This window comes from Durio zibethinus, chromosome 24, assembly GCF_047325235.1.
Source record: "Durio zibethinus cultivar Kanyao isolate XHJ-2024 chromosome 24, ASM4732523v1, whole genome shotgun sequence".
In the NCBI taxonomy this organism is placed as follows: Eukaryota; Viridiplantae; Streptophyta; class Magnoliopsida; order Malvales; family Malvaceae; genus Durio; species Durio zibethinus.
Genome location: NC_143185.1, coordinates 17,496,234 through 17,510,718, shown reverse-complemented (window position 1 = coordinate 17,510,718; position 14,485 = coordinate 17,496,234). Strand labels below are relative to the sequence as shown.

General features: G+C 31.3%; 1 pseudogene; it reads right to left on the bottom strand.

Annotated features, from left to right (window-relative positions):
* Positions 1-1,616: 1,616 nt before the first annotated feature.
* On the bottom strand, positions 1,617-2,859 carry LOC111316135 (E3 ubiquitin-protein ligase ATL6-like; annotated as a pseudogene).
* Positions 2,860-14,485: the final 11,626 nt, after the last annotated feature.

Sequence of the window (14,485 nt, the reverse complement as noted above, 5' to 3'; positions counted from 1 at the left end):
CACCAATTTGGAAGTGGAACACATGATCCTCATGAATGCAGATTATAATGTGCATGTATTTGTCACGCTGGCTTGGTTGGGTCATATGTGATAAAAAAATTATTCTTAGCGTACCAAAAAAAAAGTTATTCTTCTCCTTTCCAAAACTTTCTTTTCCTAACCTGTCAATATTGCCTTTGAATTTTAGTATTAAAATTCTTCATATCCCACTTCCAATTGACAACCCCACCAGATAAAGCTTCTATCCCAAAAGGTTTCAATTAAAAAAATATTAAAATGGAATAAATCTGGATTAATTACCTTTAATTAATATATATTTTTTATCCATTTAAGAATCCAAAATTCCTTTTTTTACAAATGATAACGTAATTAGATAAGAAAAAATATATATATGTTAAAATTTGAATTTAAATATGTTAAATATTATTTTTTTAAAAAAAATAACCATATTGACTATATGAATTATTCTTCATCCATTCGAATTAATTTTTTGATTGAATTTGATAAAATTTTAATTTATTATTATAGAACTCCGTAGTTAAACTTCGATTATAGTTCAATTTGCTTAACCTTAAGCATTCATTTGGATTGATAATAAGATTGATTCTGTTAACATTGAAAACAGTGATTGAGATGAAATTAATTATTGTAATAATAAAATTAAAATCAGTACTAAAAATATTTGTTTAAATATAAATATAGTGATAACGGTGAATTAAATTATAATAAAAAAAACCATTAAGAATATTGAATTAAAATCATGTAATAAAAATTTTAAATTATTTAATATTTATAAAATTAATAAATAATTAATTAATTATTAAACTATTTTTTTATAAATAATAATTTTATTAATAAAAATAATTAAAAAATAATATTTTTATTACATTAACTAACAAATTTTTTTATACTTTTTAAATAAAAAATTAAACTATAAAGATACTTTTATCTCTTTAATATGATTGAACGGGTAAAAAAGTTCAAAAAAAAAAAAAAAAAAAAGCAATCTAGCGTTGAATCACTGGACCCAAAACAACCTGTGAAAAAAAACAGCTCTTCACACCACCGCTTGAGGCCCAGTTTGGATGCAATCGCACACACAGTGGGTGCTGATTGCATCCTTTAAACTCACTGAAAATTCATTCGAAAAATGTGGCAGTGGTGGTGGTGCAGTTAAGTGTTCTCACTGCGCAGGAGCATTTTTTTTTTTTTCATTGGAAGAAATTGGTCCAGTGGAGGGATGGTTATAACTTTGAATTTTTTTTTCCTTTTTTATCCTTTACATTTGTATTAAATTACAAACACAATAATAATTTTATAATTTAACTTTTTTTTATTTTATTTTTATTATAAAATTATAAAATACGTTTATTAATTTAATTTAATAATTATTTTATTAATTTTAACACTATTTTTGCTTTTAATTTTTATTAACAAAACTATTACTTTATTTAAAACTAATTTAATAAATTTTAATAAATTATTAATTTTATTAATATTAAATAATTTAATTTTTTAATATAACTTTTACTCTATTATTTTTAATAATCATTTTCTCTTCTCATTATAATTAATTTCATTATCCTTATTATTTTTATATCCAAACTCATATCATCTCACTAAAATATTTAATTTCATCGTCTCAGTAATTAATCTTATTTTCAATCGTACACTGATTTCACCAACAATCTAAGTGAACTCTAAGCATCAAATTTTCATCAAAAACGGTGCCCAGTAGCGGGACGATTGAATCAAAATCAAGTACGATTGAATGCAAATCAAGCTTAAGATAATTTAACTTCCCTTTAACAGACGTTAACCCTCTCCTCGAATTCTTCCCATCTCCTCCATCTATGCCTCCAGCGCCACCTTTTTGAGACTCGTCGGAACCAGTCTTCGACTCAAACGGCGGAGCACTTAAAAACACACACTGCTCTGTGTAACTTCCCTCAACTACTTCCTTCCTCTACCTTTCCTCGGACTACTTTCCCTTCCCAACACGACGTCGTAACTTCTCGTCAGCTTCAACTTCCCGCTTTGCTTCCTGATTTCCTCTGGCAATCTTAACGTAAGCCTTTCCACGTTCTGTCGCGGTTGAATCAGTGAGTGACCTGTCGAGTGAAAAAGTGGAAACTTCCCCGTTATTTTCCCTGCTCTCGATCAGGTTTCTTCGTCTACTTGAATGACGAACTCATTTAGTTCTTCGACTCGTTGCGTTGTTGGAGGAGTTGGCTCATTGCTGTCCTTCGAGTTCGGCTCCGTGATATTTGAGTTCGACTGTACTGGTTTGGCATCGGAATCGGGAGTGAGTTTAGCTCGACAAACGGGACAGGTCACGTGGTAAGCCAACCAAGCGTCAATACAATCAGGATGAAATTCGTGACTGCATTTCGGTAGCAAACTCAACGGTTCATCGTCTTCGAACTCGCTCAAACAAAGCACGCATTCTAGCGCTCCTTTCCCCGTTGTAAGGTCTTTCACATAAGAATATATAAAGACCGGGAAATTCTCGATCACCGTCTGATCAAGACCTTTCGGCCGGGACCTTTTAACGGAGGAAGCTGCGGTGGCGATGCCATTGGATTCGTTGCAACGGCGGATGCAAATGGATAGGAAACCAACGAAGAAGAAAGCGCAGACGAGGACCATAACGATGATCACCATCGACGGGTCGAAGTGAGAGTCAAGCCCGTACGAGACCCTCCTGGGTGGAGCTGCTGGCTGCGCCGACACTACGACGACGGTTACTATGCACAAGAAAAACCAACGGCTGCAATTTGACATCAGGACCAGGGGAATCGAGATTTGGAGAATGAAGCTAAAACACTTTTTAACTGATATTTTGGGTTTGGACGAAAAATATAAGGAGGATAGTGGGAGAAGGATAAGAATCAGCGGTCGCTGTTAGGAGGGAAAATAAAATATATAGTGGATGCTGACGTCATTTAACAACAATGGCTAAATTTTAAACACGTGGATGAGTTAATTATTGTTTTGATCCTTGAGGAAAATACAGCTAAAACCCAGGTTAGCTTATGGTTAATTTTCTAGAAGAATCTTAATATTTTATTTTTTAAATAAAATTAAAAAAAATATTTTATTAATATAATAACATTTGAGTCAGGTTAAATTAAGTTTTGTTTAAAAATTCATATTCAAAATCTAAATTAAGTATAATTATGCTTACAATTTTAATAAATAATTTTATCTATAAACATTTATTTTTTTTGAAATTATCTTTCTCTTTGAAAAAAAAAAAGGATAATTTAAAAAACAATCATTTTTTCTATGAATTAATAAATTATTTTTCGTTGCTTAATTAATTTTTTATCAAATAAATATCAATGTAGAAATATTTTTTATAAATCATTTTCGCGAAACAAATAGAGCTTTTTTTTCTTTAATGATTTATCTAATAAGGGCTAATTTGAATTAAAGTACCTTCAATGAGATAGAAGTTAGGCATTTATGATTAATTATGTTATGAGGTGCATTTGAATATAGAGTATCTCATAGTGTAGTTGACTTTAAATTCTTTTCGGTTTCTGATTGAAAGGAGAAAGATTCAATGGTTCATTGGATCTTAGAGTAGTCCATTGTCTTGCTAATTGATTCTTTTAATGTAAAAATAGAATATTTTTCAACTATAATAAGCAATTGTTTTTATGAAATAATTAATTATCATACTTAATCTTATCATTATTATTATATTTACATTTAAATATATGTTTTTATCATTAATTTTAATTTTATTATTATAATATTTAATCTCATTTAATTTTATCAAAATTAATCTCACATTGAATTCCAATAAATCTTTAATAGAAAAGGAAAAAAGAGTTAAAGATAAAGTTTGTTGTAATCGTTTGGTTGCTGAAATGTCGACAAACTTTATTAAAAAATATATATTGTTTGATTTTGATCTAATTTTTTTTTTTTTTAGGAAAAATGCAAATTGCAATGCCCGTTTGCTATTTGAAGAGACATTATTAGGAAGTAGCTCCAAAAGACGTAGCACTCGAGACAGTCAAAAGATATAAGGTTTTTTCATTTTGTATATGGATTTATTTTGGGTTAATGGCGTTGCTGAGGTTTCCATGGGAATGACAAAGGTAATTGCCAGAGGCATAGTTAATATGTTTATATATATAAGTGATTGCAATTTAAAAATAAAAAAATAATTACAAATATTAGAATTTAAACATTAAATTTATTGGATGAAATTTTTTAAAAATAATTATATAAATTAATTAAATTAAATTCTCGATTTATAACTAAAATATTTCAAATCATATATTGTGAAACAAATTTTACATCTACTCTTTTGCAAGCCTTAATGCGTAATTGGGGGATTGCTAGGAGAAAGATTTGAAACTATTATTGTTAAGAAAGATGATGATTTTCTATATGTTTTAATTTTTAATTATCAAATTATTTTATATACTATTTTTTTTAGGAAAAAACATTCAAATTTATCATTTTACTAAGAATAATTTTAAAATTTATCATTCATCTTCAAATAGGTGTAATTTTAATATTTTATTTTAATTTGATTAAGAAATTATCAAAAAGTTAAATTCAAGAGTATATTGGCTGCCAAGAATTATGCCATCGAATTATGATCCATTTGAATGGATGGTAAAATTGATTTCGATAAGATTAAAAATAATGATAGAGGTAAAATTAATTACTATAATGATAAAATTAAAATCAATAGTAAAATATATATTTAGATGTATAAGTAATGGTAACGGTGAATTAAATTTTATTGAAAAGAGAAAATAATTATTAAGTACATTGATTACAAATTGTATGTAATTAAAATATTAAATTACTTGATATTTATAAAATTAATAAATTATTAAAAAATTATTAATTTTTTAAAATCAAATAATAGTTTTGCTAATAAATAATTAAAAAATATTTATTAATTTATTTTATAATACATTTATTAATTAATTTATTATATAATAATGAAGTGTCAAACGAAGGTGCGATACATTCCAAACGAAGGCTTAGTAAACTAGGAAATATTTTTTTACTATTAATTTTTTATTAATTTTTGAATCATATAAAAAACATCAAAATTGTACTGCTCAAATATATGATAAATTTGGATTTTATCTCAATTTTCATTATATGTATTAATTAGAATTTAAATAATAAAAATCTTACTAACTTTCCAATTTTTATCATAAAAAACATGTGATGAATTTATTTATCTAATCTACCATTTACCATTAATATCTACGATTTGGATTTGATATGTCCGTAAATTACTTTATGGATTATGAGCTTGATATGCTAACTTTTATTTTTCCATCTTCGATTATTTAATCTCTCTTATATTGATTCAATTGTTAAAATATGTCCCAAAATTCAAACTTTGACACCACCTAATTATTTATGTTATAGGGCATTTGATAATCAAAAGAGTATAGTGGCTTTTTTCCCTCTCAAAGCTTTCGACAAATAATTTAGAAATATTTTTATCATTTGTGTCAATTTGACTTGATATAGTCAGTGCCACCTCAGCTCGGTATTATCCTAACTGTCCTCTTATTGTCCTCTTCAACTTACTTATAAATATGAAGACTCAGACATCATGAAGATAGATTGATCTCATTCACTTTTCTCTTTCTTATTTTTACTTTCTTTTTGACCTAATCTTAACTAACTTGCGTGTCGAATGCAAAGGTAAGGAATACCCCCTGCCTTTGCCTTTAACCTTTTTTTTTTTTTTTTTTGCATTCACAAAAATACTCTGAGGTCGAAACTCCGCATTAACATTTGGTGTGCCAGGTAAAGGACATCTCATTTAGCCAAGCACAAAACAATACCACCAAGAAAAAGAACCCAAGAGAATGGATAAACAGCTACCCCAGTTGGAACAAAAACTCACCTTAGCCAGTATTCTGTTCGCCTAGCTCAACCACGGGTGGGATCAAGCATAAAGCAATTTCAAACCTTAACAAAACAAATACAAGCTCTCAAGCAGATGCTATAAACTATAACCCCACCACAAGTTTCAAAAGTGTATGACTTAATCATATATGGTAGAGAAGTTGCTATCAGATAACCAAGCTATGAAAAGACAGAGGCCTTTTTGACCTCCAAAGAAGAAGAACACACAAACCTAACTTATCGTCACCCCAACCACAATTTCACACATGCTACAACCCAAAAATCCAAACAAACAGATTATAAATTTCAATCGAACAAAAATTTGAAAGCACAGATACAAGTAATGAAAAAAAAGCTAAAAAAAAAGCAATAGTATTTAAGGGTGAGCTCAAGTTCCTAGAGATCTCACCTTTTATTAAAGAAATTGACAGAGTCATGCCTTTTAAAGTGCCTTTTAAAGGATTTAAAATGCCAACCTTGGAGACATATGACAGTACTTCTGACAGCTTTGATAATTGAAACTTTATAGAACTAACATGATAATGTAAGGGGCAGATAAGACTCTAATATGCAAAGGTCTAGTCACTATGTTAAAAGATGCAGCTTCACTTTGGAATAACAATCTAGAACTGAGGTCAATCACTATATTCAAAGAGTTTAGCCACTCATTCCTATCTAGATTTGTGAGTAGCTGAAGAGTTTATGACCCTAACCTTGATGTCAATTCATTAAGGGCGGAATAAAACTTTGAAAAGCTATATCATGTGTTTTAACGTGAAAGCCCTACAAGTTAAAGACTTGGAACAAATGGCCGCTATTGTCGCCCTGACAAGTGGACTCTAGCCAAAACTCTATCGTAAAAGCTAACATTGTCACTAGAACTGTCCAAAACTCTGGTCGATGTTCTGCTAATAACAAAGAAATACATTAATGATAAAGCTCTAATGAAAACTAATTGAGGTGAGAGAGGTTCATCCCCTATCCTCAGTAAAAAAAAAAAGGTAAGAATTTTACAATCGTCCCTCAAAAGGAAGACAACATAGGGCTAGAAGTCCCAGTGAAAAAAAGCTACACTGTACTGAATACCTCTTATGAGAGGATTCTGATGCAAATTGAAAAAAATCCCTACTTTAGATGGTCTAAGCCATTGAGGCAAAGAAAAATGAAGGATTCGACAAAAAATATGCCTTTCACAGGGACATTGGCCATAATACCAAAGATTGTGTTAACCTAAAAAATAAGATTGAAGCACTGATAAGACGAGGTCAGCTGAAGAAATTTACGGGATAGAAAAGACAATACCAACTTAGAATGGACTACATACAAGACCATACGGCAACTATTCAGGGTAGAGAGAGAAAAATAAAACAGGGAAAAAGAGATGCTCGAAGAGAAGAGCTGAATCAAATAAAAGGTCGAGCTAACAATAGTAGGTTAATCGCCAAGATGATTAACGTGATTACAAGAGGTAGCTCCACCTTGACAACAAAAAATTTAACCCAGACATGGTAATGGCAATAGGCACCTCAGCTAAAAAAGAAAAAGACTGTAGAGATGAGCCGATCTCATTTAACTTAAAAAATTTAAAACGAATCCAACACCCACACAATGATTCCATAGTGATCATAGCCTTGGTGTATAACTATGTGGCAAAAAGAATCATATTTGATAATGAAAGTTCAACCGATGTCTTGTATTATGATTGTTTAAAGAAAATAAAGATTGGCAAAGATCAGTTAAAGTCGATCTACCATCACATTAGTGAGATTTAGGAATGAATAGGTGCTCATAAGAGGAATTATTAAGCTTTCAATATTTTTAAGGACTGAACTAAAGACAATTACCTCGATCATAGAATTCAAGGTAATGGATGTCTCATCTACCTATAACATGATATTAGACTAACTTAACCAGTCTATTATAGGGCTTATAAGCTCAGCTTCACTTTTGAAAGTAAAATTTTCAACACTTGAAAGGGTTAGAGAAGTTCGAAAAGACCAATCAATGACACAGCAATGTTACATCACAATAATGAAGGATAAGATTGGGAAGCAAATAAGCAATTCAAATGATACCAAGATTGGAAACAAAGAAAAACCAATATAGAAAATTGATAAGAAGCAAAAAATTACTAACAAAAGTAAAAAACGTAAGATTGAACTGGAAAAATGCACTCTTAAGCCATTCTAAGCTCTTGAGCTCTGAAAAACTTTAATTTTTTTTTCTATTTCTTGAATTTTTTGAAACAACATTAGAAACGATCAAGCTTTTAAGTCGGTATGAACAATTTGATGTTACTTGGATTGAGCTAATTCGTCGATCAAAACATAGCATGAAATGAAACATATACTTCACTTTTACTAATATGTTCAACAAGTTCTTCAATATACTAATCATTATGTCGGGATCTATTTTCAAAGAAAATGATCTGGACTTAATTGAACAAAAAAAGATAATTGATTAAAGATCAGACTTGGATGCAAATTGACTCAAGTCGACTGAAGACCTTATGACTTTCTGGAATAACATTTTTTAAAAACACATGCAGATCAGAGCCAAGCTCTAACACAAAAACCAATTGATTAAACTCATAAAAGATGATACTGACATGTTTGCTTAGACACCATTTAACATGCCTAGAAATGATTATGAAGTGATGGTCCATAGACTATACACTAATCCTAAGGTAAAACCAATTTAGCAAAAAAAAATGAACTTTTACCCTCTAAAGATAATAGGCTATTGAGGAAAAAGTTGACAAATTATTACGAGTTGACTTTATCAATGTGGTATAATACTCTAAGTGGATAGTCAATGTGATCATGGTAAAAAAACATAGCAAAAAATAGAGAATGTGTATAAACTTTACTAACCTAAATAAAGCTTGCCTTAAAGACAGAGTTTTCCTCCCTAATATAGATCGACTAGTAAATGATAATGCCAAGTATGGCCTCTTCAGCTTCATGGATGCTTATTCTAGCTATAATCAAATTAAAATATTAAAAGAGAATGAGGATAAAATGACCTTTATTACTGAGAAAGACCTTTATTGTTGTAAGATCATTGTTTTTCAGATTAAAAAATGCAAGGGTAACTTATCAAATATTGGTAAACAAGGTATTTAAAAATCAGATTGATCGTAATATAGAGGTAATTGTAGATGACATGATAGTCAAGAGTAAAAGTTTGACTAAGCATCTGAAAGACCTCAGAAAAATATTTAACACTTTGAGAAAGTATAATATGATATTTAACACAAGCAAATACGTTTTTGGGTTTACATTAGGCAAGTTCTTCAGTTACATGATCAACTAAAAGAGAATAAAAGTGAACCTTAAAAAATTTCAAGCAATCCTAGGAATGAATGCACAGTCTTTAATAAAAGAAATACAGAGGTTAATCGGTAGAATAGTCACACTCAATCGATTCATATCCAGATTAGCAGAATGATGTCTACCATTTTGTAAAATTCTTAGGAATGTCTTTGACTTCAGGTGGACTCCTCAATGCCAAAAAACTTTTGATGAACTTAAAGAGTTCTTATCCTCTTTGCTTGTCCTATCTAAACTGAGGGCCAGTAAAATACTATACTTATACTTAGCCAGCACAGATCAGGCTATTAGCTCAGTGTTAGTTCAAGAAGAAAAAAGAAAACAACTATCAATCTATTTTGTAAGCAAAGTATTGACAAAGCTTGGAATTAACTACAATGGCATAGAAAAATTGGGCAATGCCATTATCACCTCGGCTAAGAAACTCAGGTCATACTTTCAAGCCCATACAATCCATGTTTTGATCAATCAGCCACTATGACAAGTTTTACAGAAGCTTAAAATGTTAAAAAGCTAATCAAATGGATAGTAGAGCTTAGTGAATTCGATCTACATATTTTAACCAGATTAGTATTAACATCATAGGTACTAGTAGACTTCATCGTAAAATGTACTTCAGTACAACCAAAAAGACAGTTTAAAAAAAAAGAAAAAACCTTGGATAAGGATAATTGGAAGCTTTATGTTGACTGATTAGCTACAAGCTAGGACATAGGAGTCGATCTCATTTTAAATAGTTCGAAAAAGCTACAGTACTTATACGCTTTGAAATTCAAGTTCAGGGCATCTAACAATGAAATGGAATATGATGCATTAATAGTTGACCTAAGGTTGGCAACCGAGCTGAATGTTCAACACATAACTATTTATAGTGATTCTCAACTAGTGGTTGGTTAGATAAATGGAAAGTTCAAAGCTTGAGAAGATAAAATTTGAAAGTATCTTAACAAATCCCTAGCCTTGGTAGTTTGCTTCAAGAAAGCTGAGGTAAAAAAAATACGAGGTCAAAAATTTTAATAATAGACTCCTTATCTAAGTTGTCTTTAGAAGTAGCAATGAGAAGTTTGGACTGAGTTCAAGCAGAAGAACTAGCGTATAAAAGCATCGAGGATAGGTTCGTAGGATAAGTCACAGAGAAAAAACCTAGATTATGCTAATTAAAGCATATTTGACTACGAAAGTGTTACCCGATAAAAAAGTCCAAGCTAGGGCATTAATGAGAAAGGTCTCTTAGTATACAATGATTGAAAAAAAATTATACAAAAGATCTTTTACCCTAACATATTTAAGATGTGTTGATGAAAAAGAGGCAGAGTACATCATATAAGAAATCCATGAAAGAATGTGTGAAAATCACTTCAGACATCGTCTTTTGGCTTATACAGTGCTGAAGAATGGGCTATTATTGGCCTACCATTGGAGGGATATGATCGAACTAGTGAAAAGATATGACAAGTGTCAGAGATTTGCTACATGCAACATCTCCTCTTAACTGAGCTCACTTCTATCATCAGCCCATGACCATTTATACAGTGGGGAATGGATATCCTCAAACCATTCACCTTAACCAAGGGTTAAAGGAAATTTGCCTTAGTGGCAGCAGATTATTTCATAAAATGGTTGAAACCTAAAGCCTTAGCCACCACTATGGAACACAAGTTGAGAAATTTGTGTGACAAAACATAGTCTATAGATTTGAATTACCTCAGTTTATAATAACGGACAATGGCAAATAATTCAAAAATCCAAGATTCAGGGAATGGTGCTTAAATTTTTACATCGACCTTAAGTTCACGTTAGTTCCCCACTCTCAGTCCAACAAGTAGGCGAAAGCTGTAAAATAAAACAATATTAGAATCTCTGAAAAAAAAACTCGATATGAAAAAAAAAATGGGTCAACAAGCTATTGGGAGTTTTGTAGGCCTTGAGGATGATCATAAAGGTGCCTACTAGTGAAACCCCTTTCACTTGGCATTTAAAACAGAGGTTGTAGTGCCGATTGAGATTGGTCTGCCAAGTTTAAGAGTTGAATTAACGTCAGAAGAAAAAAAATACAAAGACACTTAGGGCTGACCTTGACCTCATTGAAAAACATAGAGACATAGCCCTAACACGGATTGCAGCTACCAACAAAAGGTAGCCAACTATTATAATGATAGGGTCTATTGTAAACACATAAAAAAAGTGACCTAATACTTAGAAAAATTAAAGCTTCAATGGTAGATGACTGAGGCGGCAAATTGGCCTTGACATGAAAAAGACCATATATTGTCAAAGAAGTCATTCACGATATGACCTATAAATTATATGATCTAAATGACAACTTCTTTCCAAAGACGTGAAATGTAAATAACTTAAAGATTTATTATCAGTAGCTTGATATAAACCAAGCTCACACTTACATTATTTTATGAATGACACTGCCATCCCAAGGATGTGAGATGAAAATTAAGTCTATTACTAGTAGATCAGTTTAAATCGAGCTCACATTTGTATTAATTTATATGTGAATACATTAAATTATCTTCGATAAGCTTGTGTTTAAATGATTTGAAGAAATCTAACCTAGAACTTGTAATTATGTTCATCTAATTTAAACAATTATGCATGTCTTTAGTCTAATTATTCATCTTTAGATCGGTTATATTCTTAAACTTATGTAAATAAGAAAGAAATGACGGTAAATCTAAGTTAAAACTTGAGAAAATTTTTCCTACTATTTCATTATAACAACATACATTGGGTAAAGTATGAGAGGTCATTATGTTGGTTTTACACAAAAAAATTTTACAAAGTCAAACATAAAAAATTATATAATTTATTCGTCAGCACCAACAGTGATAAGGGGAGCACTCTTATCAGCAAGAGTAAGAGGGATGATTTCACCTTCGATGACCTTCATAACTTTCTCTTCAATCCTTAAGGTGAACTCTAGCTCATCTTTTAGTACCTTATTTTCATCATCATCTTCTTATTCTTTATCTTTCTCGAGCTGATTTAGATAAGTTCTCGATCTGATATTATTGATGTCAATATCAGAAAGATCGAGTTTTAAAGAAGAGAATTTGAATTATACCTCATCCTTGGCTAGCTAGAAGGCACTAAGTACATTTTTTCTTGAAAATTTTACCTTTATCTAGAGATAGTCATTAGAGGCCTTGTACTCTTTCATAGCTTTCACTTTCAACTCTTTTTCTCTTTTGTCTCAAGCCTCCAACTCGAACCTCAGCCTTGTGATTTTGGCATGAGCATCATTAAGCTTTAGCTCAACCTATTCCTTGATAGATTTGGCTAAGGCCTTGTCAATTAAGATGGTTTCTAGCTTCGTTATCAGCTCATCTAACTTTTTTCTTAGTTCAACCTTCTTATTATGGGACACACTAAGGCTTGACTTGACATTGCCCAATGCTTCTGAGCTCTTCTTATACTTCTTGGTGAGGGCAACCATATCCTTCTTAACCTTTAGTACATGCCTTATGGCAAGATAAGCATGATGAAAGGCCTGGATACTATTCTTCATAAGTTGAGGTGGGAACTTTTTTTAGATTACACGAAAAGACCTTAGACTTAGAAAATAAAAACAAAAATAATAATAAGAAATTGAGTTGAGGTTAGGAGATACTCACCAAGAGAAGAAATTACAATCTTGTAGAACTTTCTAGCTACATCAAGGTTGGAGATGAGGTCATCTATTGAAGCATACTCCAACCCAGCGAATATTCTTTTTTAGCTAGACCTTAGCACTTTAGCTTCGCGGTTCTCAAAAGTAAAGGAAAAAATCTCTACTTATGATCTTTTGGTTGAAATGGGTGGTGTTGGCGTCAATGTGAAAGACTGGTCCTGACTTACCCTAGCTTTTGACTTTTGACCTAAGGGAGAATAGGGCATAGAGGTGCTACCACCTTATCTCCCTATGAGACAGGGCCCCAAGCTAGATCTTCTTTTGACCCTTTTTAGGCTTTAGGGAGTGTTGGTACGCTGAGACATCAAAGTCATTGCTACTGGCCATTTTTGTAAATTTGAGTTAATAGTTAGATTAAAATCAACTTAAAATAAAAGCCTACGAGATTACCTTAAACCTATCTCATTACTATATTTTGTTTATTACTTATGAGGAGGTTAACCTATGAGCATCGATGATGAGCTCCCCCTATATGTAAAATCTAAAATCTTATCCCGATCTAACAAATTAAGGATAGAAAAGGTCACCGATACATCCACAAAAGAGCTGGGTGTACTTATTATTTTTTAGGCCTTAACCTCAAGCTCACTACCTTTATTTACCTTTTATTTCTTAATGCATAGGAAGAGCAACTTCTAATTCTTTATTAAGCTCGGGTAATTGATGATAAGTCTTTTATTTGATCGAGCTATGATATAAGATCACTTGCTATCATTATGATATTTTTTAAGAGAGAAGAGCTCCCTGAATAGAGGAAGAGAAAAAAGAATATTACAAAGAATAATAAAAGCAACTATGTATCGAATAAATTTTGGGGTGAACTGAGTAATAGTCAAATTGTAAGAATTAAAAATTAAAATGAATAAAGAATGAAGTGAAAATCTCAAACTGACCACGAACGAATCCCAATATATGTAGAGCCGATATGGTTCTAGTCTATCAGTGACCCAGTTTGAAGAGTTTACATTATTATAATGTACCTCTTTCTTGAAAAAAAGAAAATGGTACCCAAAGCACGAATGTGATGTGTCGAGCACATGTTAAGACAGTCTTTTGAATTTGTCCTACACTTTAACTCATTTATCACATATTTGAGAATCACATTGAGGTCACACGAAGTATATATAGGGACCTTGATGAGTTTGTCCTGCACCATAAGACTCTCCCCCTTGTTGTCACTTTCTCTGGCCAAAGTGCTCTTTTTCTCTTGTTCCTTCTCAGAACCTCACTCGTAAAAAAAATCTAACTTTTGGGTGAAAGATGGATCTTAATAAAGAGTAGTGGATGATACAGTTCAATCTTAAAAGAAAGAAGGATGAGATGGAAACCTCTAAAGAGATAATGAGATGTCCAAAAAAATTGATTGAAGAGGGAAAGTAGAAGTGGCAGGAGGTGGAGAAGATTAAATCCTAGAAGAGGAAACAACCAAAGAGGAAAAAAGGTCGATCATAAAAGATAAATCGATTGAGAGATGAAAAATGTAAGTCAATGTTGAAGTTCGAAGTTGATCTAAGTACATAGCTTTTCCTGTATTTAAAACTCATTCATCTTTTGCCCGAGCATTCTC